Below are 24,034 nucleotides of genomic sequence, written 5' to 3' on the forward strand. Positions count from 1 at the left end.
CTGCATGTGATCTTAAAATACATTAGTGTGTCCATTTAATGCGCGAGCGCTCTATCATTTCTGAGTCAAACATCGTGATGCACTCGATCCAGTAGCGCCCGCGGGAACTCCATCACCCGCGAGACCTCGGCTCCACGCCTACCCGCCGCTACTCCGCATCACTCTCCACCCCTCACTCCACGCTCCCCCTCATCGCATCACCTCCACGGCTCATCCGTTCATTCCCTCCCCATTCCTTCTCCCTCTCCCTCTCTTTTCCACTGCTACCATCTCCCAAGGATCGCCGAGGAAGCCTCGGTCCCGCTCCCCCGCCCTCCTAAACCTTCCCGCATTCTCCAATTCCCTCTCGCACGAGGGAAATCTCGACCAGCGGCATCGTCACCGCACACACACACTCCACCGCACTCTCCTTTTCTCTCCTGCAAAACAACCGCACCGCACCCCCGCCTTCGTTCTCCATCCTCGCCCCACCCCCTCCAACCCCATATAAGCATGCACGCGCTTTCTTGCGACGTGGTCTTGCGGGGACGGGGAGGCAAGAAGTTCTCAAGACGGGATACACTCTGCTCTCCGCTTCCCTCCAAGACTATGAGAAAGCGGATGGGTGGGGTTCGAGCGGGAGGAGTAAAATGGGTAGCAGAGGGATGGAGGAAGAAAAGGAGAGACGAGGCGGCGGGGGAAATCAGGGTGTTCAGGGGGTTGCGTTTGCGGTGCTTTTGGGGCGGGATGGGAATGGAAGGAAGTTTTTGAGGGGAGCGAAGGTCTTGTGACAAGCGGAGCATGCTACGTGAGGAATTTCTTGGTTAGGCGGCCGTTGATTCTCTCCGCAAATGAAAAACTTAAGTGGATGCCGATGCGGGTGTCGTCTCTTAAGGCGGCCGAGGAGCGTGAGATGGGAAGTCCGGGCCTCAGTCACGTCTTCCTGAAGGTGAAGGCAGCGTTTTGCGAACGTTTCCGGGCACAAAAAACTGATCTTCTTTATTTTTGGTTAGCTATGTCTATAGTATTTATTGCTTTTAATTGATCTCTTTTTCGCATACTCAGTTTAACTTTGACATCGTATTAGCCAAAAATATAAATAAATATAAATACGCATGGAAGATATATAAACATGATTTGTATGGTAATTCCTCTTTGCTAGAGTAACCTGCCCCTTGGCTTCTCTGCCTTGAACACTGAGAGAATGAATACATGTAACCATTTGCATGTGCAAATCCAGAATACATGATACGCCACGAGTTTTAATCCTTATCAATCTTGAGAAACAATGGCATCAAACAATGTGTTTACATGGACGTATATACATCCGCCAGTAAATCAATGCGATGAAACATCTATTATCCGATAGTCCTGCCGACCCCGGTGGCGGCGGGGTAACGTCCTCGTCTGCCATTCCAAGGGTCGCGGGTTCGATTCCCGCCTGGGTGTTTCCCTCCATCTAGGGCTTGGGTGTTTGTAAATGTGTGACCATTGTTATCGTTGTTAAAAGTTCGATGTAAAGGCCAAAATGCGCTGTTTTCGGACTAATACTGAATAAAATAAAATAAAATAAAAAAAATAGTTCTTATGAAGTTGGAAATATTAAGAGGGATACTGTTCCACTTACTAAAAGTCTATATGAGCTGTAAAAGATGGTAGTTAAATATTGCTTTTTAACGGAGTCCTTTTCATATTTGATGGGTTATCAAAAGCAGTGGAGGAATAGTCTTTCAAAGCCCTAGAATAACCAAGCTGATGAAGAGGTACTAAAAATTTTCTTTTAAATATATTTTGGAGCATGAAATAAAAATGTCAGGAATCTTTGACAAAGCACTACCATGAATAAACATCCCCAAAAATTCAAAAATTAACGCAGCGTTCAAAAATTAGGAGAAACAATAAGTACCTTCTACGAGGGAACATGATTACATAATTGAAGCCTTATCCCTTAGAATTAAACCCTATCGATATTAAATAACAGGATAAGTTCCAGGAAAAATCAGATTGGGGAAAAATATATGGATGCAATAAAATGAACTCAAACAAGTATAAAAACGAGAGTGAACTTTCTAAGGATAAAGAAAAAGAATTTAGGCATAGTAAAACTACAATTGAATGTGTAAATGAGACCATATTATGTAAAGTAGGAAATAAAACGAAAAAAATACAAATAACTATCAAAGTGCATATTTATCTCATTTTATTTCGTTAGAATTAATTGCGCAATATTCCAAAATAAGTAAATTGTTTAAAAAACCGTATATTCTTGACCAAATTTACAAGATCCAATATCCAGGTATCTGAATAAGATCATCGTAAGGAGGATAGCCACGACGGAACAGGCTGCACAAACTTTCATTAGTAAATCATCTATTCGCACAAGCCTACACTTTAAAATACTTTGTGTTTCAATTATCAACTTGAATGCATTGCAAATCTATGACTCTTTTTGTTGAGCATTGCCTCATTGGAAAAAGGATATTAAGATCTTTTAGTTTAATTTCAGGCACTTACTTTCCGACAAAACTAAATTACATAAACATTTTCATTGATATTTTCGAAGAAATATAAGTTGTGTATTTTTATTTTTATTTCAGGGAGTTCAGTTTATTATTCAGATTTAGGAAATGTAATCTGCAGCAATAGTAAATAAATCGTTCATTTTGAAATTTATATAAACATGATCCTTCTTGAAATTAAAAGAAATGAAATCGTAAAAATTGGCGTTAAAGACATGACAGCGCTCTTTTATAAACTACAATTATAATTTTTGCACAATCATCTTACAATCATATGTAAATCGCTGCTATTAGTACGTGTGATATTTTTCGGATATGAATTGAGTGATGCTAAAAATAAATTACATTCAAACCAAATATTATGAAAATGTATGAGCTTGAGCTAAAGAATCACGTGGAAAATTTTAAAACGCACCTCTCTCGGGAAATAATGCAATTCCCTTCGGGGAAAATTATTCTAGCAGTACTTACAACCGTCGAATGACGCTTCAGTTCTAACTCTATCTCTAATTTCGCTCTGCTCCTCAGACTCACCTCAGACTTCCTCCCTCTCACGATCCTCCCGTTGCTCCACTGCTTTTATTTCCACCCCTCCAGAACCCCTTCACCAAACCCCTTTGCCATTCCCTCCCTCCACCTCTTCCCATATATTCCATCCCATCCTCCCCAGTGGCTCAAGTCGTAAAACATTACTCCATTTCCTTTCTCCGACGGCAAAACTTCTACAACTGCGCTAAATTCCTTTCTCCCTTTTCATAGCCTCTCCAACCCCCTTCATTCCTCTCGTCCGCCATTTCTTCCCTCTATTCTCGTTACCTCAGAGTTTCATGGCCTCCTACGGTCTTTTATTATTAAACATTTCGTTGGATATGCCAATGCTTTTATATGATTCCTCTGGAGCTCCATTTTATTTCAGGGGAGAGAGTCGGGGCTCCCTGCTTCCCTTCTTGTCCCCTTTGTATCTAGCCGAAATGTGTAACCTTACAGTTCTCATTTTAGGGCGACAAAAAATACGGTTATACGTCCCTCCATTTTTTTCCCATCTATTAAGGATCGATGGTAAAACTTTATCCACGTATGAGATCCCTGTCGTGGACAAGATTGTTAAAGCAGATGAATGCCGATAAAATGTCTCTTTGTCGTCTCGGTGTTCAGTATATAAAATACCAGAGCTGATTAAAATTAGTTTTTGGATACATGAGTTGGCACAATTTTCTAAGAGCCATCTCCGTGGTTTTAATGGTTACATTCATATTTCCTATAAAATCGCTATCATGCTCGGATGATTCTTTGAGTAATTTTTCTTTCAGGTTAATTCTAGGGTTCGGAATCATTCTCCCAGGGTTTCAATGGATCATTTCTTCGTCACGATTTGCGGGAATGCAACATGCTTCCGTCGCTCATAAACTTTACGTTCACAGTAAGATGGATGCTTCTTTACGTCGCGAATATATTCCTATTTTTTAGGGATACAGAAATACGTAAGTATTCCAGCTTAAGCCTTCGATTTTTTATTTTATCGCGGTATACCGTTTTATTTGTTTACTAATAGTATATGTCTTTTTTTCGTGTGTTTATGATTTTTCAAGTACTACTTCTCGGTTGTTATTGTAGGATTTACACCGTAGAGAAATTATTCAGAACTATTGTCAGCAAATGTTGATCCATTCATAGCTTAAACAATTCCAAAAGCTTATTTAAATAGATAATACATGGGAAATTATATTCTTTCTCCATAAGTTAACTTCTCATAGAAAAGCCAGTTCTAGATTTTATTAGGACACTTGTGAACGAAGATCCAGTACTTGATTTTTACCTGAGTGGCCAAATATACCGCATTTTGTACACGTTGTCAGTGATAACAAAATATACGAGGGTCATCCGGAAAGTAGTACCCGTAAGGGTCATCCGAAAGTAGTAATATCTATAAGGGCGTCGCATGGGTCCCCACTGCGTAATGCATAATACGAGGGTCATCCGGAAAGTAGTACCCGTTCGTGCCGCATGAAGTGCTGACGACGCGAGTAGCCGCTGGACGAGGTCAGATAGCTTCAGTGGCTTGTCTGCCTTCTCTGAGCCAAGTTGCGTGACGCTAGCATTGCCTGTGTTGTTTCTGTGATTGTTTACAATGTTTAAAAAAATTGAGAACGCCGCCAGTTGTGAAGTGAGGGCAGTGATTAAATTACTCAATGCAAGAAACGTTCGCCCATGTGATATTCATCGCCAATTAAAGGAGGTGTATGGAGACAATGTAATGGACGAGTCGTCTGTTCGGCGGTGGTGTCGCAACTTCAACATGGGGAGGGGGAACACACACGACGATGAGCGTTCGGGTAGACCGTCTGTCATTACAGACCAACTGGTGAGCTCAGTTGACGAATTCGTGAGGAACGATCGGCGCGTCACAATTGATGACATCTGTGAGCATTTTCCCAATGTTTCTCGAACAATTGTTCATGAAATTGTTAAACACCATCTGCATTATGCAAAAATTTGTGCAAGATGGGTCCCTCGCGTATCTCAATGAGCTGGCGGCGAAGGACTATGCAGCAGGAATACAGAAACTTGTCACACGTTATGACAAATGCCTTAATTTGCTTGGAGATTATGTTGAGAAGTAGTTTAAAGTATCCTCTTTCAATTAAAATTTTTTATGTTTGTTAATATTTACTTTTGTGTCTTTATTTCACGAACGGGTACTACTTTCCGGATGATCCTCATATATGAGTATAACATGAAAGATTTTGTAAAGAATATTTCAGTATATTTTACAATTAATCATAGAAAAATAAAAACTTAAGTTTGACCCAGTCGTTACCAGATTGAAAATTTCATTTATGTGTAATTTTCATGCCTGATAACGGTATTCGTTAAAGCATTTCTCTGCGAATATGTATGTACTTGAATATAATTTCATTTAATATACTGGAGTATATTTCAAGGCGCAACATTATTTACATTTTCAATTCCGATTACACTTTTATACTTACCTTAAAATTAATGCACGTATTAATCATGCTATCAAAATCAAAGATAATTAAAATATAATATTTTTTATGCATACTCCATTATTATTTATTGCATAGATTTTATCAAATTCTAGTAAAATCGTGCTGGAGAAGTATAATAATAAAAAATTCAATTACTAGGCAGTTATTTCATTACTTTCATGAAGTATATATGATGATGGCTCTAATGCTGCAATCGGAATTCCAAAGGGGATATAAGATGTGAATAATACATATGCATATCGGTTGGGTTAGAATTGACTACAGTCGTGCCAAATATCTTAACTCGAGTTATATTTTCGGCGATAACAATTTCATTCGGAATAGCTCTATTTTCTCGGGTTCGCTCTCAAAAAAGAACATAGTTCATTGGTTCGCTTTTTCTTCGTCGACTCCTTTTTCTTCTCCCCACCTCCTTCCGAAAAGAAACAAAAACCCGAAAGATAAAGGGAGTCTGTCTTGGATGGCTTAACTGGATTGTGTTCGATCGCGGGAGAGCCGAGTTGGAGGAGCCGGATCGAGGAGCGAGATATGTTGGAAGTGAAAAGGAAAAAGATGGACCCGACTGAGCTATCCTCAATTTACACGCGAGTCGAGATATTCCTGCAAGTGGCATTTCTATTACCTCGAGATAATAACGCGAGTCTCCGAAGACCGAGAAAGAAGCGATCTTTTGCAGCGAAAGAACGAAATAATACGGGGGAGGTTGGAGATTATATGACGTTTCTCTGGGAATAACTATTTCGGCTTCAAAAAAAACACGAAAAATAAGTCGATTTCAATATTTTTTTAATGCTGCCGTAGAATATATCTTTCTAATATTTGCCATTCCATCATTATGATTCAATTAGATATTGCGGAGATTTGCGAATGAATAACATCAATTTAGATAATACTCGTAAAATCCATTTTAAAATAGATTTCGAGGCAAAACTCCTATTAGGTACTCCATGACATGTAAGATATATCTCGCCCTTCAATTGCACCTTCAATTAAAATGAAATTAAACGAAGTAAATAATCCAATTTGACGATAATTCATAATTTTCTCGGTTTACCCGAAACCTTGTTAAATTTCAACCATTGGAACAAGTGTTTAGTGAAAAATTTAATATTTCAATTGAAGTGGCCGTTTAAAATTTTTCTGGCATTTGATTTTTTGGTGGTTGATTTTGTCTTTTTAACTCTGTATTTAAATTGTAAATTTATCTGTAGAATATGCTCTTATGACTTTTTATTAATTCCAATATTTTCATCTTCTAGCACAGCGTTAAAATGTCCCTGGATTAAAAGTCTCTATATGCCTTGTAGGATATCATTTCAGTGGTGCTCAACGGGGCAGAATTTATCTCGAGTTGAAAACGAAATGTCTGGCGCTCTCTTCTGTCGATAATTGAGTTACTGCCTCCTCTGGCGAGGCTATCGAAGCGAGAATTGAGTGTCCATTGTGGACTTCTCATGCAGAATGGATTCTATCTTTCCAGATTCATTAAAATATATAGCTCATAGAAAAGTTTCACGTGATGCTCATGGGGGCTCGAGAGACAATGTCTTCCTTATCGTCTTGAGTGGATTCCATCCGGTATGGAAAAAACGGGCACTGTCCGCCCCGCCAATGGACATCTGGCCCTATACGTACGTGGCATGAATTAAAGAATATTTTAGAACCATTCATTTCCGCTCCCCTTTCCCCATCCTGCCTTCCAATTTCCCGAAAATCAGACCCTCATCCTCCTCTTCCCCCCGGACTGAAAATATCCGCCTTCGTTTCCAGTATAATTGATTACAAAAGACAAGAACTTTCCGTAAGGGAACAAAGCGAGCAGCGAAAAAGAAATAAGAGCGAAATAAACAAAACTGACCATTCCCCTGCATCGCACTTTGGCGGAGAATCGAAAAAACTCAATCCCCCCTTTCCTCGTGTTTGTTTTGTTGTTTTTACATATGTATACATGTATATATACCTATGTATGTAAATGTAGGCTTTCCCGGCACAGACCCCAAACTACCTCTCCCTCTCCGTTCAACCCTCTTCCGCGTCTTCTCCTCCTCCGCGTCCGCACCTCCCCTCCACCCTTTTCCGCTCACCCCCCGAAAAGGAATAAGAGAAGGTATGGCGCATAACATGTTCTCGTCATGGCCAGCGCGACACCTTCCTTCCTACTCGGGGCCCGTGGCTGTGAGGAGAGCGGCGCGGGGGAGTAGTGATGGAGGGAGGTTTTCGGAGCATCTGCAGGGGGAGGGAGAGGCATCCATCCCCCCTCACAGCCACCTCTGTGGAGAAAGGAGTGGGTTGTCGGTCGGTTCGTCGGACATCACCGTTGCGAGGGGCAGCAGTTTGTAAGAGGGGGGATTTCGGGGGAGGGTGTGGGGATTTGTGCCGGGGTGGAGCGTGTGAGTGGGGGAGAAATGAGAGTGGAGGAGGGCGAGTCTTCCAGTTTTGCCACCCTCGCTCTTCTCCCCTCCCCCCGCGACCTCCACCCCTCCGGCTCCGCGTATATCTCCCTCCCCCTCCACCCTTCCGCATTGGAAAATAATCCCTTCGCAAAATCTCCAACCCTTTTTGTCATTTCCCCCCTTCTTCCCCACGCGAACACAAACTCCGCCATTTCCAAACGACCTCATCCTTTCCCTTCCTCTCCTCCCTTCCCTCTCCGCTCTCTTCCATCCCTCCTCGTTCCCCCGAGCAAACCTCTCCAGCCCTTTCTCTCACTCTCCCTTCTCCCGCCCTCCAACCCCGAAAGTCCCCTACCTCTCGTCAGGTCCGTTCCTCCCATCTCGCCCCTTAAATAATAAATGCCTCTGCCTGGTCCTCCTCGCCAATGGAGTTTGTATTTCAATTATCTTCCCTGTAAAACCAGGCATCGATTTCCGAGGGACAACGGCATCGTCCCACTCTTCCTTCTCACTCCTCCGATCCTTCCCCCTCCCTCTCCCTCGCAGTCCTCCCAACACACCATTCCCGCATCCCCTCCCTCTGTAACTCCTCCACCCTCAAAGGCATATACACACGATATCGCACGCTAGGAGACACGCCTCCATTCCCCGTCATCCGTGTCCTCCGCTCCTGGCCCCTCCATCCCTTGCCCTGAGCGTGCGACACCTCCCTCTCGTCGTCCACCAAGTCCCCAGCCCACCTCCCCTTTCACCTCCACCTGGATATCCGCCGCAAGTACTCCAGGAGACGATCTCCACCCCCGCCACCTACGATAATTCCGGTCGGGGACCCCATGGCTTAACGGGTATCATGGGAAAGCAAAGCGATCGTGATTCGGCAACGGTTTTAATTCCTCATCTTTCAAGTAAGCGAGCGATCCGTGTTACTACCCTGACAACTTGGTACCATTCCTAATCCTCACTTTCGTTTCTAATATTTCCACCCAACAACTTTTTAATTTCATGGTAAAATATCTTCACACTAATTTTAAATAATTCTTATCGTAAAACTATCAAAGATTTAGGCTATACAAAAATATAACGTTGACTTTTTCATCTCATTCACATGGCTCATATCAGAGAATAAACCACCTATTTCAGTTCAGTGGTAAGCGTAATACGAGTAATCGTATTATCATAAAATAGAATTTTATACGACTGTGACACAATCTTGATAGTATAATAATAAAATTGAAGGCGTTATTCCGTCTCATTTTCGTCCAGAGTATTATAGTTGAATACTAGGTCTGAGTGATGTAATATTTTTTTTTGCTTTTCATCTTGATCTAACTCAAGAATTTCAACAGATAATGATTTTACTTTCAGAAAATATGGTTTAAAGCATATTACTTTCATTCATAATGTAATTTAAACGCTTTTCCTCATTTTTCTCTTTTTTTCTAAACTATTGCTCCTCCCGCTTAGGCACGAAAGTAACCATGCAGAAGGATGAGACACAGGACTCACGTTGGAGAAAAATCTCAAAGGTGCGACTAAAAAAGCAGAGCCTAAACAGCTTCCCTTTTAGTTTCGACTTTCATTTCCCTGTTTAAATCTCTTCTAATCATTTCTTAAGTCCAGACTGCTTCCTTACATCACACGCCCATCTCCTTAACTCGTGAATTCTTTCGTACACTCATTTGATAGTTCAAGTGTCCACGTTCTGGAGCATGATCATTGAAAGCAGCTTGAAAAATACAATTCAAACCGTTTTGATATTTCAAGTGTATTTAGGATCTTTTCTTGATGGTTTTTATCAAAATAGTTTTAAATTAAGAACATTCATCCATAAATATACGCTTTGTTTTAAATTTTTGAAAAATACCTCGATAAAACTAATCAGCAAACAATGAAAAGTAACGAAAAAAATGCCAAAAAACTATGGAACTATAATACTGATAAAAAACTCCCAATTGAAACTTGACTGTGTTCATGAGCGTATCGAGGGAGGTTTCCAGTGTGAGAAATGTCTTTGTACTAGTGAAAATTCTACGTACGGACATGCTTCCAATTGAAGTTTTGAGAGTTGAGATGTTTGCCAAATTAAATCAATCATGAAATGAATGTAATTTTGAAAGAGCCATCCCTGATCGACTACCAGAAGATGACTGCAAATCAATAATATCTATGAACTATGTTTTATTTTTAAGTTTGCGGTAAACGGATATGAGTGAGAGTAATGGATAATTTAATGAAATGTATGCAATATATTATTTTCTCTTCCGTGCTGCTAATTGTGTACTATATTTTCTCGTCCTGTAAGTTTGTAATCTTTTGTCCATATTCTCCTTTGCTTTGTTATTGCTCAGTATGCCATGGATGCACGCGACGAGTGTTTGCTTTAAGCCTGTGGTCACGATTGATGGCTTAGCGATTTGGATTCGGATAAAAACGGACTGCTACTAATTCGCAATAAAGATACCAACAACGTTACTCATAACCGCCCTGTACTATGTTAAAGTAGCAGGTAAATAGAAGTATTTTCTAATTACCTAGTCTAGTAAGTAATTTTCTTGATTAGGGTTCCGTTGATAAATCATGCACTTACGTTAATGCGTTTTTCTAGCTTTTCCTTCATGATGGAAAAGTAAATGATTCAGGTAGATTACGCACATTCGACTTCTTGCTTAACCGATTATCAACTCAAAATATTTCAACCATTATTCATAACGATTTATGGAACACTTTTAAGAAGACTGGGTACCGTACTTTTTTAATTACCATTAAGCACATCAGTTGTGGCACATTTATAATGCTGCCCATATTCACATTATTACTACGATCGCACTCGGGAATTTTGTGGTCGATTTATAAGAACATCAACCCATAACTGGTATATTTACATCGATGAATTTCAGCCTCGCATAAAGGAGAATAATTTTATTTATAGGCTTGTCTACTAAAGCGATCATATGTTCACAAACTTTCATTTCCAACTTTAAATATCACTCCTCTTAATGCGTCTTCACTTCTCTTCTTGGCGGGAATTATAAATACGTGGACAGTATCTAAATAATACCCATCTATGGAATGATACCAACATAATTTCCTCAGGAGGTATAACACTTAAAAGGACGAACATAACAACAATTTCCCAGAGGACTAACCCATTCCTTTTCAATTTCATTCCCACCCAGAAGGTACATACAATTTTCCTGAGAAAAAAAATCAACAGAGATGGACTCAAGTCTATTTTTTTTTCGCCGCACATTGTTGAGGGCGGAATGGATGGGAGAGTAGAGGATACGGGAAAGCAGGGCGAAGGTTCTTTAGAGTGAAGAAAGAACGGCAAAGAGATAAGGAATAAGGAGGTAGGTTGAGGGAGAGGTGAGAGAGAGGGAGAGGGGTATGCAGGAAGGAAGGGGGAGTGAGAAGAGGAAGGGGAGCGTGGAGGTAGGGAAGAAGAGAAGAGAGCGGGAAGGAAGAAGGGGAGGAAGGGAAGAGGAGAGATTCCGGAGAGGTGAGGGGTGGTTGGAGGTTAGCGAGAGCGGTGGCCGCTGCGGTGCTAAATAAATGAAACAAGAACGAGGAGAATAGAGTGATGTCCGGGGAGGGGGAGGGGAGGTGGAGCCGGGGGTGGGGGTGACAGAGAGGAACGGGGGAATGGGATGCATGGACTGAAGGGCGGGGAGAGGGAAGGGGTGTAGGTTGGAGGGGAGATGGGGAGTGAAGATGGGATGGGGGCGGGGGAGTAAAGAAATCCTTCTGGAGTGGGATGCAGGATACTAGGGTGGAGGAGGAGGAGACGGAGCGACTCCAGGGGGCATGCATGGGGGGAGGGGTGACGAGAAAGGATGGGAAGAGTGGACAGTGGGCATCGGAGAGGAGTGCGAGACGTGCGGGGAGGGGTCGGACGAGGGTGTGACCGTGGGGGCGGGCGGGGGTGGGGAGTGGTTCGGAGGAAGGAAAAAAAGAAAGAAACACCATTCTGACGGAAGACTGTGTACAAGGGATATATTGATCGGAGACGCAAGAAAGAGAGGGGCGGGGATGAGGTTGGGGGGGGGGCGGAGAGGTGGAGGTGGAAAAAGGGCGAGGGTTTCGCGGGGGCGGGGGGAAGGGGGGAAAATGGACATTGGTGCCCGGGAGGACGGTCGGCGGAGGAGGTGGGAGGGGGATGGGTGTGTGTATGTGTGTAGGGGGGGTGGGTTGGGATGGGAGGGGCATGGGAAGAGAGGGTTGGTGTTTGGGGTGAAAGTGGGGACGGGTGTAGGGGTTATGTTTTTTCGGGGGATGGACCGGGAGCTCCTCTGCAGGAGAGAGAAGAATGTGCAGGAATGGGGGCTCAAGTGTATACTGTTTCCAATGTTTTTTGAAGGGAGCGGCTGGTTGAGAGAAATGAGGAGAGTGCGAAGGTGGTTTGTTTTTCCTGGGGTAAACAACCTGGGACGAATAGTAATCCAGCGCATTTGTTCCTCTTTCACGCATAAGCCATTGGTTATTTGAAACTGAAGGCGCGAAGGATTAGAAGAAGCGCCCCTTCTTACTCGGTTACACGAATGCAACATTTTGCTTTATTCAATAATTTTGGAAAATTCACTGCGCTTCCAAGAGGAAAGACACTCTACGGTACATGGAATTAGTAGGCAAGCAATTTTTTTGATTTAAAAAAACATATATTTGCAAAATTCATGTTAGTTTTAACGTGAAGCATTAAGTGTAGCAATATTTTATCTGCCGAAAATATTTGGTAAAGATTAATTATTCATTTGCCGATAATGGTAGTCTTGCTTCAAAATTAGCATTAGCAAATCAAGTGCTAAAGATTGAAATTAAGTTGAAATATTGTTCGTAATTTAAAATTAATTTTTAACTTGTTGAAAAATTTCTGTAATAATGGGTGAGAGTGACGTTTTAATGGCAATGTGATTTTTATTTAATTAAATCGTGAATTTTTGGATTAGAAATTTAGCCTATGGTGACGTATTTAAATTTTGGAAATGAATTCTCATGATTTTTATCTCCATAGGTAATTTGAAGTGTCATAGTGCTTTGATTAAATGCTCCTTTGGGTAGTACTAAATGTATAAACATACGCTTTTAAAGATATTTTTACGAGAGAATCCCTTCCTGCTTAAAATGTACGAGAAAATTTCTATAAATTTTATAAATAACGAGTAATAAATCACCATGGATTACAATAATCGGAGAATATTAGGACGGGGAAGCAGATGAACTGTTAAGATAGTGGTTGCCATTAATGCAACTTTTCGAAAATGGAGCTGCTGATATAAAACTATTCGCTCAAAGAGAAGGAGTCAACATACTGGTACAGTGATGAGATAAAATCCAAGACTTCCATGGGAGGTGGTGAGTTAGGTGTTATAGATTGACGGACGCTGAAATTGCTTAGTGCGTACCCGGAGCACAGTGGATCGGCGTATGGATCCGTGGGATATTAAGGCAGGGGGAAACGGTGGCACTGGCGTCAGGGATCTGATACTGAGGGATAAAGTAAAGAACAACACTCTTTACAAATGAATTAATTGAATGAATTTTCCACATTTATAAGAATAGGGTAGGTATTAATCAATGGAAGGTTTTTTGTTTTCTTTTGACTGAACATGAGGAAAATGTCCCTTTTTAAATAAGTCCTCAATTACTGAAACCAATAGAAGGATATCCAGGTATATTAAATTAATATACTTTCACATTATGTCAGTCATACTGTACTAAATAAAAATTTTCTTATGCATCCTGTATGATAAGATGGCATCACAAAATAGTCCAGGGGATTTATTTAGCTTAAATGAAAAATTTAGGCGGAAATTTAGTGCTACGGACAACAATGGACCCATCCTCTCAGGAATAGTCATTTCAAATGCCAAGGTACTTTTCGACACGTCACGTACTACCGAGAGCCAACAATAAAATTCTGGACCCAAAACGCTACCTTGTGGAACTCCCGGGACCTAATGGAAGGGGGAAAGTATAGTATCTTAAGGGAGTGGGAGGTGAGTCAGAGTACTCTTGGGGTGGAGGTGGGTGAATGTCCAGCTGCGCGAGGCGGGATGTGGAGTGAGGGCGGCGTGATGCCTATTGAGGGTGTGGGGAAGGGGAGGAAATGGATTGGGGGAGGGAGGATAGGGAGAAGGTCCGAGGGAGTGCAGGCGGGAGGAGGGGGAGTCCGAGGGGTGGAAGAGATGACCACGGCCTTATATACAGGCTCCCACCTCCTCCTCTCTCCACTTTACTCCCCCTCAGGCCAGTGAGGAACAGCCAATAGGACGTGTCCGACTCCACCGACCCCACTCCCTTCTCTCTTTCCACCTCCTTCCCTCCTCTGACCACTCCACACCCCCCTCCACACACCCCGCACTCACTATATTCCCTACATCTCTCTCCCCATCCTCTCGTTCTTCTTAAAAGTTTTCCCGAACCGAAGGAACGTGTGTGCGCCTCGACGAGGGTGGGTCGGGGAAGGAAAAAAAGAGGGGCGAGATGGAAGCAGGGTGGCGGGATTTAGGAGGATGTGGGCGGCAGGAGGGATGGGGGTGTCGGCGGGTTGGGAGGAATTGTGAGGAATAAGGGCAGACTTTCGGGTCGGTGTGCGAGGGGCGGGGGGTTACGTGGAGGGTGGACACAACAAAGATTCCTTCCAGCGTTCGTCCAGAAAGAGCGGGAGAAGGAGGTGGGAGTCAGGGGCAGTGGGAGGGGATGGGAGAAGCGTTTTGAACGGGGAACGGAGAGTAGGAGACGGATGGAACGCTATGGGAATGAAAGAGTGATATCGGGAGAGAGGTCAGTCTGAGGGGGAGCGTCGGGTGGAATGGGACGAGGAAGAGTGTGGAAAGATAGCACTTCAAGGAGCCCTCCCATCTCTTGTGTCCCTACATGTCCACCCATATCCTCTCCCCTTCTCAATCTCGTTGCACTATGGGAGTTTTTAGGTTGGCTCCTGGCTCCATCATCCCGGTGGGAATCTTTGGAGAGAAGGCCAACACGCGGTGGTGCTCGCGGGCCGTGTTTGGATATTTTTTTAATTCCTCTGTTTTTTGCACGCAACAGCGGGAGATGTTGCTAGTTTTGTCTCTTGTCTTGTCATTCGAATGACAGCTGTTGTAATAGTAAAAAAATATTTTGGGAAAAACTTATTGTAACATAGTTTATTCCCTGTTACTCATGCTGTTTTATCTGTTGCAGTATTTGACGTAAACATTCGCATCGTGATGCATAGTTGAATTCTGCCTTTCGGCTCCTAGTTAAACAATTATATTGATCAACTTAACTCTGTTGAGTATAGTTTAGGGAAATATGAGTGTAAGTAATCAATTAGTAAGAGCACGAGTCAGAATAACGTTCAATACAGACCTATGTTTTAGTTTTTTGAAGCAAATTTACCACTTTGTAATGATACAATATAAATTTTAGATTTAGAAGATAAACTGGAATACAATCGTACCAAAAGTATTTGTGAATGATTTTCTTTCCTGAAAGAGATTTTCCAAGGTGTTTTTCATCAGCAAACAAAAAACAGAGGGTCAGAATTACTTCCCGAGTCTTAGGATTTGGTCATGTTTTAAAGTGAAAACTGTAACTCATATTAAAATACCAAAATAGTAGTACAGAAAAAATTGCTTCAAAGCGCATTCAAAGCAGGTAGTACAAATAATTCTATGCCATCGATTCAGTCAGACAATTATGTGATTTCCATTTCCTGATATCATTTTTGGTAAATAATTTCATATATATGAAACGCTGCTTATTTAACTACCTTAATTAAAAGATGTATTTGTATCAATATAACTATTAAATTGATAGGTTTTCATAACTTTGGAGATCCGTTGAGACCATACGCTACAAAATACTTGGATAACATGGCTAATGATCCTTACTTCTTGAAAATTATAATATTTTATCTATAAATTATATTTTACCTTTGTTTCTACTTCTATTTGATAATATTTATTCACGTAATTTCGAACATATTAATCCAGCGAAGAGAAATCTTTTTCCGTCAGCCAGTGATGAAAAGAAAACACTGGAATGGCAACCAATGGATTTCAATTCTTCCAGCGCAGTGCCCTAAATGTCCCATCCTCACCACACGGTCGGAGAGACGCTGTCACCTCTTCCGGGGAAAAATATCACAAATGAAAAAACCTCACCGCAGTAAGGATATATAAAAAAGGAAGAAACCCGCTGTAAACAACGGCAAACAACCGAATGACCGCGCTTTTTCCTCTCCTCGCCAACGAATCCTGTTTCCATGGCGACCAACAGGACCGCGATCCTTATTGTGCAGGGGAATGACAAAGGTTTTTCATTACACGCGCGAGCATTTGTTCAGAAGGAAGATGAGGAAACGAGAGGAGCACGAAGAGGTCCGGGGGAGGGGAGAGGCAGCTATGAAATAAGACACTCCATTTTGCTGCGAGAGGTCTCTCCCCTTCACCCACCCCATTCCTCTCCTCCCTCCCTCTCTCTACCTGAGGTAATGGGACGAGGGGGCGGGAGGTATGATGAGGGTGGAGAGAGAGAGAGAGAGGGTAGAGATGAGGCGCACAGGGTTGTGTGGTTAGGGAGTGTGCGGTAGTGGGAAAAGGGAAGTGGGGTGCAACCCGAAAGACGGGGGCGAAGGTGGCTGGGAGACATACGGGGGAGACAGGAAAGGTTAGAGGATAAAGACGGGGACGACCCTGTCAGTAGCAGAGGAAAGGAAGGGTAAAAAAAATCCACTTTTAAGACTAACCCGGCCACGGAAGATATGGAAGGGGAATTTCCGTTGCACTTGAACTTATATGTAAAAATAAATATGTAAAAGCAAAACACTGCTGTGAGGTAAATTAAGAAGGTTCTAATTGAAATAATGAAGCATGATGAACGACCGAATGCGATGGAAATTTGGTGGTGTAGCAGAATAATGTTACCACTGTTTGTCTATTATTCGCAACTCAATGAGGTACAACGGCTGTGAAGGAGGATAACAACCAAATCAAAGTTGATAGGAAAATGTAAATTCCAGAATAAGAATCGTGAAGTATATGAGGAATAAGCATAATGTGACAAAACGTTTTAGAATTATCAATTTATAAAATACTCCAATTTACCACGGACAAGCTTGTAAGAGTGTTCTCATCAATTAAATATACCATATAATTGTTTCTTACAGCTAGATGTCTCCATTTTCCATAAAAAATAAGGATAGAGCCGATTCTTTCACTGCAATTTCTTTGGATTGTTCAAGAAAGCCGGTTCGCTTCGAGATGGTACTCTCAGGTAAAATATTTTGTTTTGCGTATTTCTGACTTGATAAATATGAATGCATTCGAAAATTTTATTGACGCCATGAAATGAGCTGTAAGAAGATATCTACCATTCACTCACTTTCCTCAAGGGCTGCTGACTGGAGGATTCTTGTTTTGAATGTCCCCTGTGAGTACCCCAAAATCCAACTGGTGTGATTTTATGGGTCATAGGGGTTCGAGATAAGGCCTACCCATACCTAACAAAACCAATCTTCAGGTTGATTACTTTTTTACGGAGGTAAGGTTAGCTTTATTACCTGGGCGTGAGGCTAATTTAGCGTGGAAAAAAACAGGATTAGAAACCAAGTGGTAAGGAAATGTAAAAGGTAAATTCGAGAAGTCTTACATTGCCTCACTTATATTTGCAGTGTGTAACTTATTTTGAGCAATGTTTGCTGCGCTGAAAAAGTAACCAAGCCTGGAATATACGCTCCGATAAATTAGGTTTTTATTTGTATTCATCTTATTGAAAGCAAGTCCAATTTTCCGTAATAGTGTCCGAGTCCAAGACTTGGTAAGCTAATTTCTAATTGTAGGCCGAATGCTTGTCCACATTATTGAGCGAAATTTGGCTAATTTTTGCTAGAATCCCAAGAAGTTTTATGTTATTTTTACTTGCCTTATGGTATTATCTTTAGAACTCACGATGTATTTTAAAGCTGCATTTCAACCAGATCTCCAGCAGAACCACAATAATGCAGTGCATCGCAAAGTTTCGGAAAATTGATGTCCCAAGACTACTGGTTGATGCAGAGAGTAATCACTTTGTTTCGATGGGCAAAATATCATTTTATTTCATATGATTCATTGCACTAGTCAGTTGCTCCATGCTTGGGGGTTATTTATACTCCTGGAGCAGTCATCCCCGGGACGACACTTGCGGCTAGCCATAGCGAAGACAGAGGGAAATTACCGAGAGGATGATGGTGGTTTAGGGAGGTCGTGACGTATCGGAGGCAATTGGAGATATAGGATGGTGTAGGAATTCGTCGGGATGGCTGTGCGGGGAATGGAAAGTGTGGAGGGGGGGGGTGAGTGAGGGATACCCGGAGTGGAGGGCTATGAGCTCCCCGTCAATTGTCAACCCCCTCTCCCGCACCTCTCCTCCCTCTCTCCCGTCGGACTCCTCCGCAGACCTCCTCCCCTAATGCTTGCGTCTCCTTCGGGCGCGGTCGGGGACGAGGAGAGCATTCGCCGGGGAGGTTCCTTCGTCCCCCTCGACCACGAGGACGCGCCTCCCTTTACCCTCGGGGTCTTTGCGGTCTCCAATCCCTTTGATGGCCCCGCCTCAGGGTGGGTGGGAGGGGACTTAACGGAGGGAAAGATTTGTCCCGTTCCCAGCGACATCTTTTATTCTGTCTTCCGCGCCTTCCGTCTTCGGCAGGGCTCTTTCCTCTCATCTCTACCCTCCTCCCTCCCCCTGTCACTCTCTCTCCCTCGCTCTCTCATTTTCTCGCCCTTCCCGGATTTTACGGCGTCCCCTCGAGTACCTTTTGCCGGGGAGTCGCTGTTTTGAGATCAAATCCTTGGGCTGCGTCGAATTCGGGAGCAATCAAGGTTTTGAATGTGAGAGAAAGAATTTACCCAAGGTGAATGACGAAATTATGTAAATCGACCCATGGTGTAACAGTTCCTTTTCTGGGCAGGGTTACTGGTGAGAAATTAATACTTAATCCGAAATTCATGGTACCGAGACAAATTTAATTAAAGGTATAGATCGCGTTAAGCGTAGAGCGGCGACATTTGTCAAAGGAGTATATGACAAAGACAGAGGTGTGATATAATTGAGAACAGATTTGGGGTGAGAATCCCTTAAAATACGAAGATTTATATTTAAACTGAATCCCCTAAGTGCGTTTTAGACCAAGAAGTTTTCCAAAGACGTTCAGTATATTTTGCTCGTAAAACCCCAAATTACTAAGATAGACATGACCATTATTTCAAGACTAGAGAGATAGACTCCAGAACGACTAGGTTAAAGGAGTAATTTTTTTCTGAAAACGATTAGAAAGAGTAACAACTGCAACTCACATCAACTAGGGAATAAATAAAACGAACATTTTATATATATGTATATATATACATATATATACATATATATGAGTATATATATACTCATATATATATATATATATATATATATATATATATATATATATATATATATATATATATATATATATACTCATATACATATATATATGAGTCATTACTTCTATATCTTCAGATGAAGACGGATTGTTTCCATCGAAATATCAAGAAATAACGTGTGAGTGTTCTTCTTTTTTTGTGTTTCTATATTGTGTGTTATTGTGTATTGTACTATATATACATATGCACATATATATATATGTATATATATATACATTGTGTATATATACAGTGTGTGTGTATATATATATATATATATATATATATATATATATATATATATATATATAAATATTTATATATATATATATACACACATACACACACACTTTTATATATATATATATATATATATATATATATATATACATTTGTGTGCATATAAATTTAAAGTTAAATATGAAAAAAGTTTATCCTTAATTTGATGCTTTCTTTCTAGCATGGTTCGTCAGTAAAGCTTTTTAGACCCCCACGTAAATGAACTTGGCCCTAAGCTAGCGATATTGCATCGATGGAACGTATTAGGACGCGTACATTTACATCTCCAAACATTACACCTACCTTCACAATATCTCAATCTCTAAAACATTCATCCATAATCATATTGAAAAGTCTCTTTGACAACTCGCCCAAATTTCAAGTCATGCTTTATTTCAAACTCGTCAAAATGAGACGCTATCGATTGAACGTTGACCACACTGAAATATTTTAAACAGTTTGTCTCAGTACTATAACACAGAAATAAACGTTGATGATATTCATGATATATTTCGAGCATTGGTTTAAATAAGTTACATAAAATGTTAATCACTTGCCAGCTTTTTACAGTATTATACCCAGTGAAATTTTTCTATTTTTAATTAAACCATGGTTCACACTTTTTACAAGTTTTCATAACCTTATAGCGTCGTACTTGGTTTTCATTTACTAAATGCATTTCATTCTGGTGAAGATGGACAATCATATGACTGAAATATGGAAAGATGAAGAAATTGATACAAAAACCTAGATCCGAAGATACTGGAGGAAAATCAAGTCAGAGAAAAGTTCATAGATAAACTTACTTGGCAAAGAAGAGCGATGGTAGTAAATAAAAAATATCATAATCATAGTAGAAGGTGAGCAACTCGTGAGTAAGAGTAGAAATCTAAGCGTCCATTGATAACAGCTCAAATGAGAGACCTCATAAGGCAAGATGTAAATAAATGCAAGATTCTAAGAAATGAAACTGAGGAAACCCTTTATAAAAAGTTGCAAAAACAAGTAATGGGAGAATACAAGCTTCCCGAAGTAAGAATGAACAGATAGCTACAGAGAGGAAATCACTGGGAGCACAAAGAAGGATAACAGCTATTCGGCTTATAAAGTGGCAAAGATGCGATTCGGAGAAAGAAAAACCAAATCACACCGCATTCACATTGGTAATGAAAAGACACCTATAAAAGATTAAGGCATTTAGAAGACATGGAAGAAATACATTAAAGAAATGTGCAAATAACCCTGACTATTTGAAGGTGGCTCAATTGAAAAAGAAATGGTGATTGAAGAAGATGAACGGGCGACGTAGATACTGAGAAAACAATTCTGCAAAGCAGTTAAATACTTGAAGAGCCCCCAGCATGGCACCCAGATTTGACAAAATAAACAGAGTAATAATTAAGGCACTTGGAATCAAAGTGAAGGATATCCTCTTTGGAATAATCATAAATGGACACTATTCACTACGATAGTGAAAAACTGCCTGAGAAGTGGAAAAAAGCTACGATCACTTATTCATTATGTTCGACTTCCACCACATCACGCCTGAAGCTACACAATTTGTACCACCAGAGAACTTAGAGAATAGTGTCCTGATTCCAAAACCGAAGAAACCAAGAGCAGATGAATTCAACGAACTCAGAATATCGAGCCTGATAGCGCACGCATTGAAAATACCTAATTGGGTAATTAACTGAAGAAATGAAGGAAAGGTAGAAGAAGGCACATTGGAAAACCAATTAGGATTCAGGAAAAACCGAGACCTAACGGAGGTAAACAAAGTTTTAGGGTATTGGTCGAAAACATTGAACACGTAAAAAGCCATTATACAGGTAACCTGTATATAGCCTTCGTAGGCTTGAAGAAGATCTTCGACAACTTCAAATGGAACAATATGTGTAAGGCAATGGAAGCGATTAACATGGCCTGAAGAATGATCCATTACATCTCAAAGAATCAGGTAAAAACTGTAAATGAAAATTGGAAAGAAAATGGAAGCCAAAAATACAAGATAGTTAAACAAGGATACCACCGCTCTGCAGCACAAGTTAACGTAAAAAATGGGGAAGAGGTAATAAGAATTGGCACAAGAATAGAACAATCAAGGGGTCAAAATGAATGGCGGAGAAATTAATATGCTCCGTTTCGCATATGACAACATAGTGGTGAGCAGAAACTAAATAGGGCCTGCAAGCAACTCTGAACGCTATGGACAAAGTACTTCGGGAGTACAATATGAGTTTCAACTTATAAGAAAACTCAAATCCTTGCGTGTGAAAGAGAGGAGACGAAAGCAGTTATCATAATTCGGGGAAAGAAACAACAGCAAGCGGAATCCTTCATCTACCTGGGCAGCAGTATAAATTGGGATGGAAGATATTCTACCGATATTAAGGGAAGAATTGTGCAAGCTAGGATAGCGATCACGAAGAGGAGGAAACTATCTTCAAAGAGCATTATTATTATTAGGTGATCTACCGGTTAAGGTAGGTTTTTGGATGGACACAGCTACTAATTAAATATTTTGTGACTCCTATAAAAACACAGCATCCTATTCTACATCAGGTCCCTCTTCAACTCTCAGTACCTTCTTCCTCCCTTCATCCCGTCCAACATCCCTATCCTGTTCCTTCCCTTTCCTCGTTTGCCCAACATTCTCCCCTCTATCACAGTCTTCAACATCCCACTGCCGGTCAATACCCCCTTCATCCACTTTTCCTGCCTCCATATGATTTCTCCCAACAAACCCCTGTCCTCGCCCACCATACCAAGTACTTCCTCATTTGTTTTCTTCTCCGTCCATTTCACCTTCTCCATTCTTCTCCAAACCCACATTTCAAAAGCCTCCAGTCTACGTCTATCCTCCTGTTTTAATGACCACGTTTCCGTGCCGCACATAGCTACGCTCCATACCAAAGTTTTTACGAGTCTTTTCTTAATATCTTTACTCAACGTCCCTGTCATCAACTCCCTCCTTCTTGTGTAAGCCTCTTGGCCTAGCGCAATTCTTCTCCTTACGTCCCTACTACTTTGACCGTGTAGGTCCAAAACACTTCCGAGATACGTGAACTGTTCTACCTGCTCTAGTTTTTGCCCTCCTATTTTAATGTTTAGCTTAGCTTTTTTCTTTCTATAAAATCGCATAACCTTTGTTTTATTAATATTGATTCTCATCCCATTTCTGTCACACGAAATTCCAATTCAGTGCGACAGGTATGGAATCCATTTTCAAATTTAATCAGCAATGCTTGCAACCCCTTGTCTGACTGACAAATTAAAGCTTGGTCATCAGCAAACCTAACTGATTTTACGAATTCCCCGCCCACTTTCATTCCTACCTCCAGTTCTTCCCATGCCTCTTTAATCATTTCCTCTGCATACAGGTTGAACAGCAACGGTGATGACCAACGACTTCAAAGAGCATAAGGTTGCAAAAAAGGAAGGAGGTGGTGGTCAAAATGTTCGTTTGGAGCATGGCATTCTAGAGCTCATACCCGTAGAACGTTGGAAAAGTTAATCAGTGAAGAATAAAAGCCTTTGAAACATGGTGCTGGAGGAGAGCGCTGAAAATTAAAAATGAAAAAGGGAGGAACACGATAGTGTATAGAAGAGCAGAAGAGGCAAATATCGTATCAAGAACTATACGGCAGAAAATAACTGGATTGAGTGGACATATCTTGAGGTACAATTGATGGTTTCGGAATATCGCATGAGGAAGGTTGAGAGACAAGTACGTAGGGTAAATTAAGAAGAATGTAAAACATAGAAGCTATCAGACGTTAAGGGAATAAACTGTAAATAGAGACGAATGGAGAGCTGATATAAACCAATCTTAGGATTTAAATACTGATGATGATCTCTTCAACAATAATTTTGTGGAATTGAATTCAATTTAAATAATCCCATTTCTCTATGGGACTTTGAAAAAATGTGGGAATGCCGCCTCAATTTTCTCCTCAACATTATCATATTATTTAATCGCATTATTTTTCACCTGAAAAATACACCACCCAATTCAGGAACATTTAATTTCCTTTTATTCGACTGGCCACCTGAAAATGATAATTTACAGGGTTCGTCCGGAAAATAAGTGTACTGAGCTCAGGAAAAAAAATTTATTACACTTTTACATATCTTAAGCTAATATTCCTCAAAATAGGACCCTTGTGAGTCGATACACTTATTCCAGCGGCGTTCCCATTCCTGGAACGCTCCCGCGAAGGCATCATCGGGAACCTCTCGAAGACTCGTCGTCGACCTCTTCTCTGCCCTCCACGAACATCTTGTGCCACCGAAAGATCATGTTTCTGGACATGGCTGACTCCCCGTAAGCCTGGTTAATCATACCGACAGTTTCGGTAGACGATTTCCCAAGCTTTACCGCAAATTTGATGGAATAACGCTGCTCCAAAAACTTCGGCATCGCGTTCCGTGAC

The sequence above is a fragment of the Hetaerina americana genome, unplaced genomic scaffold (assembly GCF_022747635.1).
Source record: "Hetaerina americana unplaced genomic scaffold, ioHetAmer1.1.p SCAF_5, whole genome shotgun sequence".
NCBI classification, from domain to species: Eukaryota; Metazoa; Arthropoda; class Insecta; order Odonata; family Calopterygidae; genus Hetaerina; species Hetaerina americana.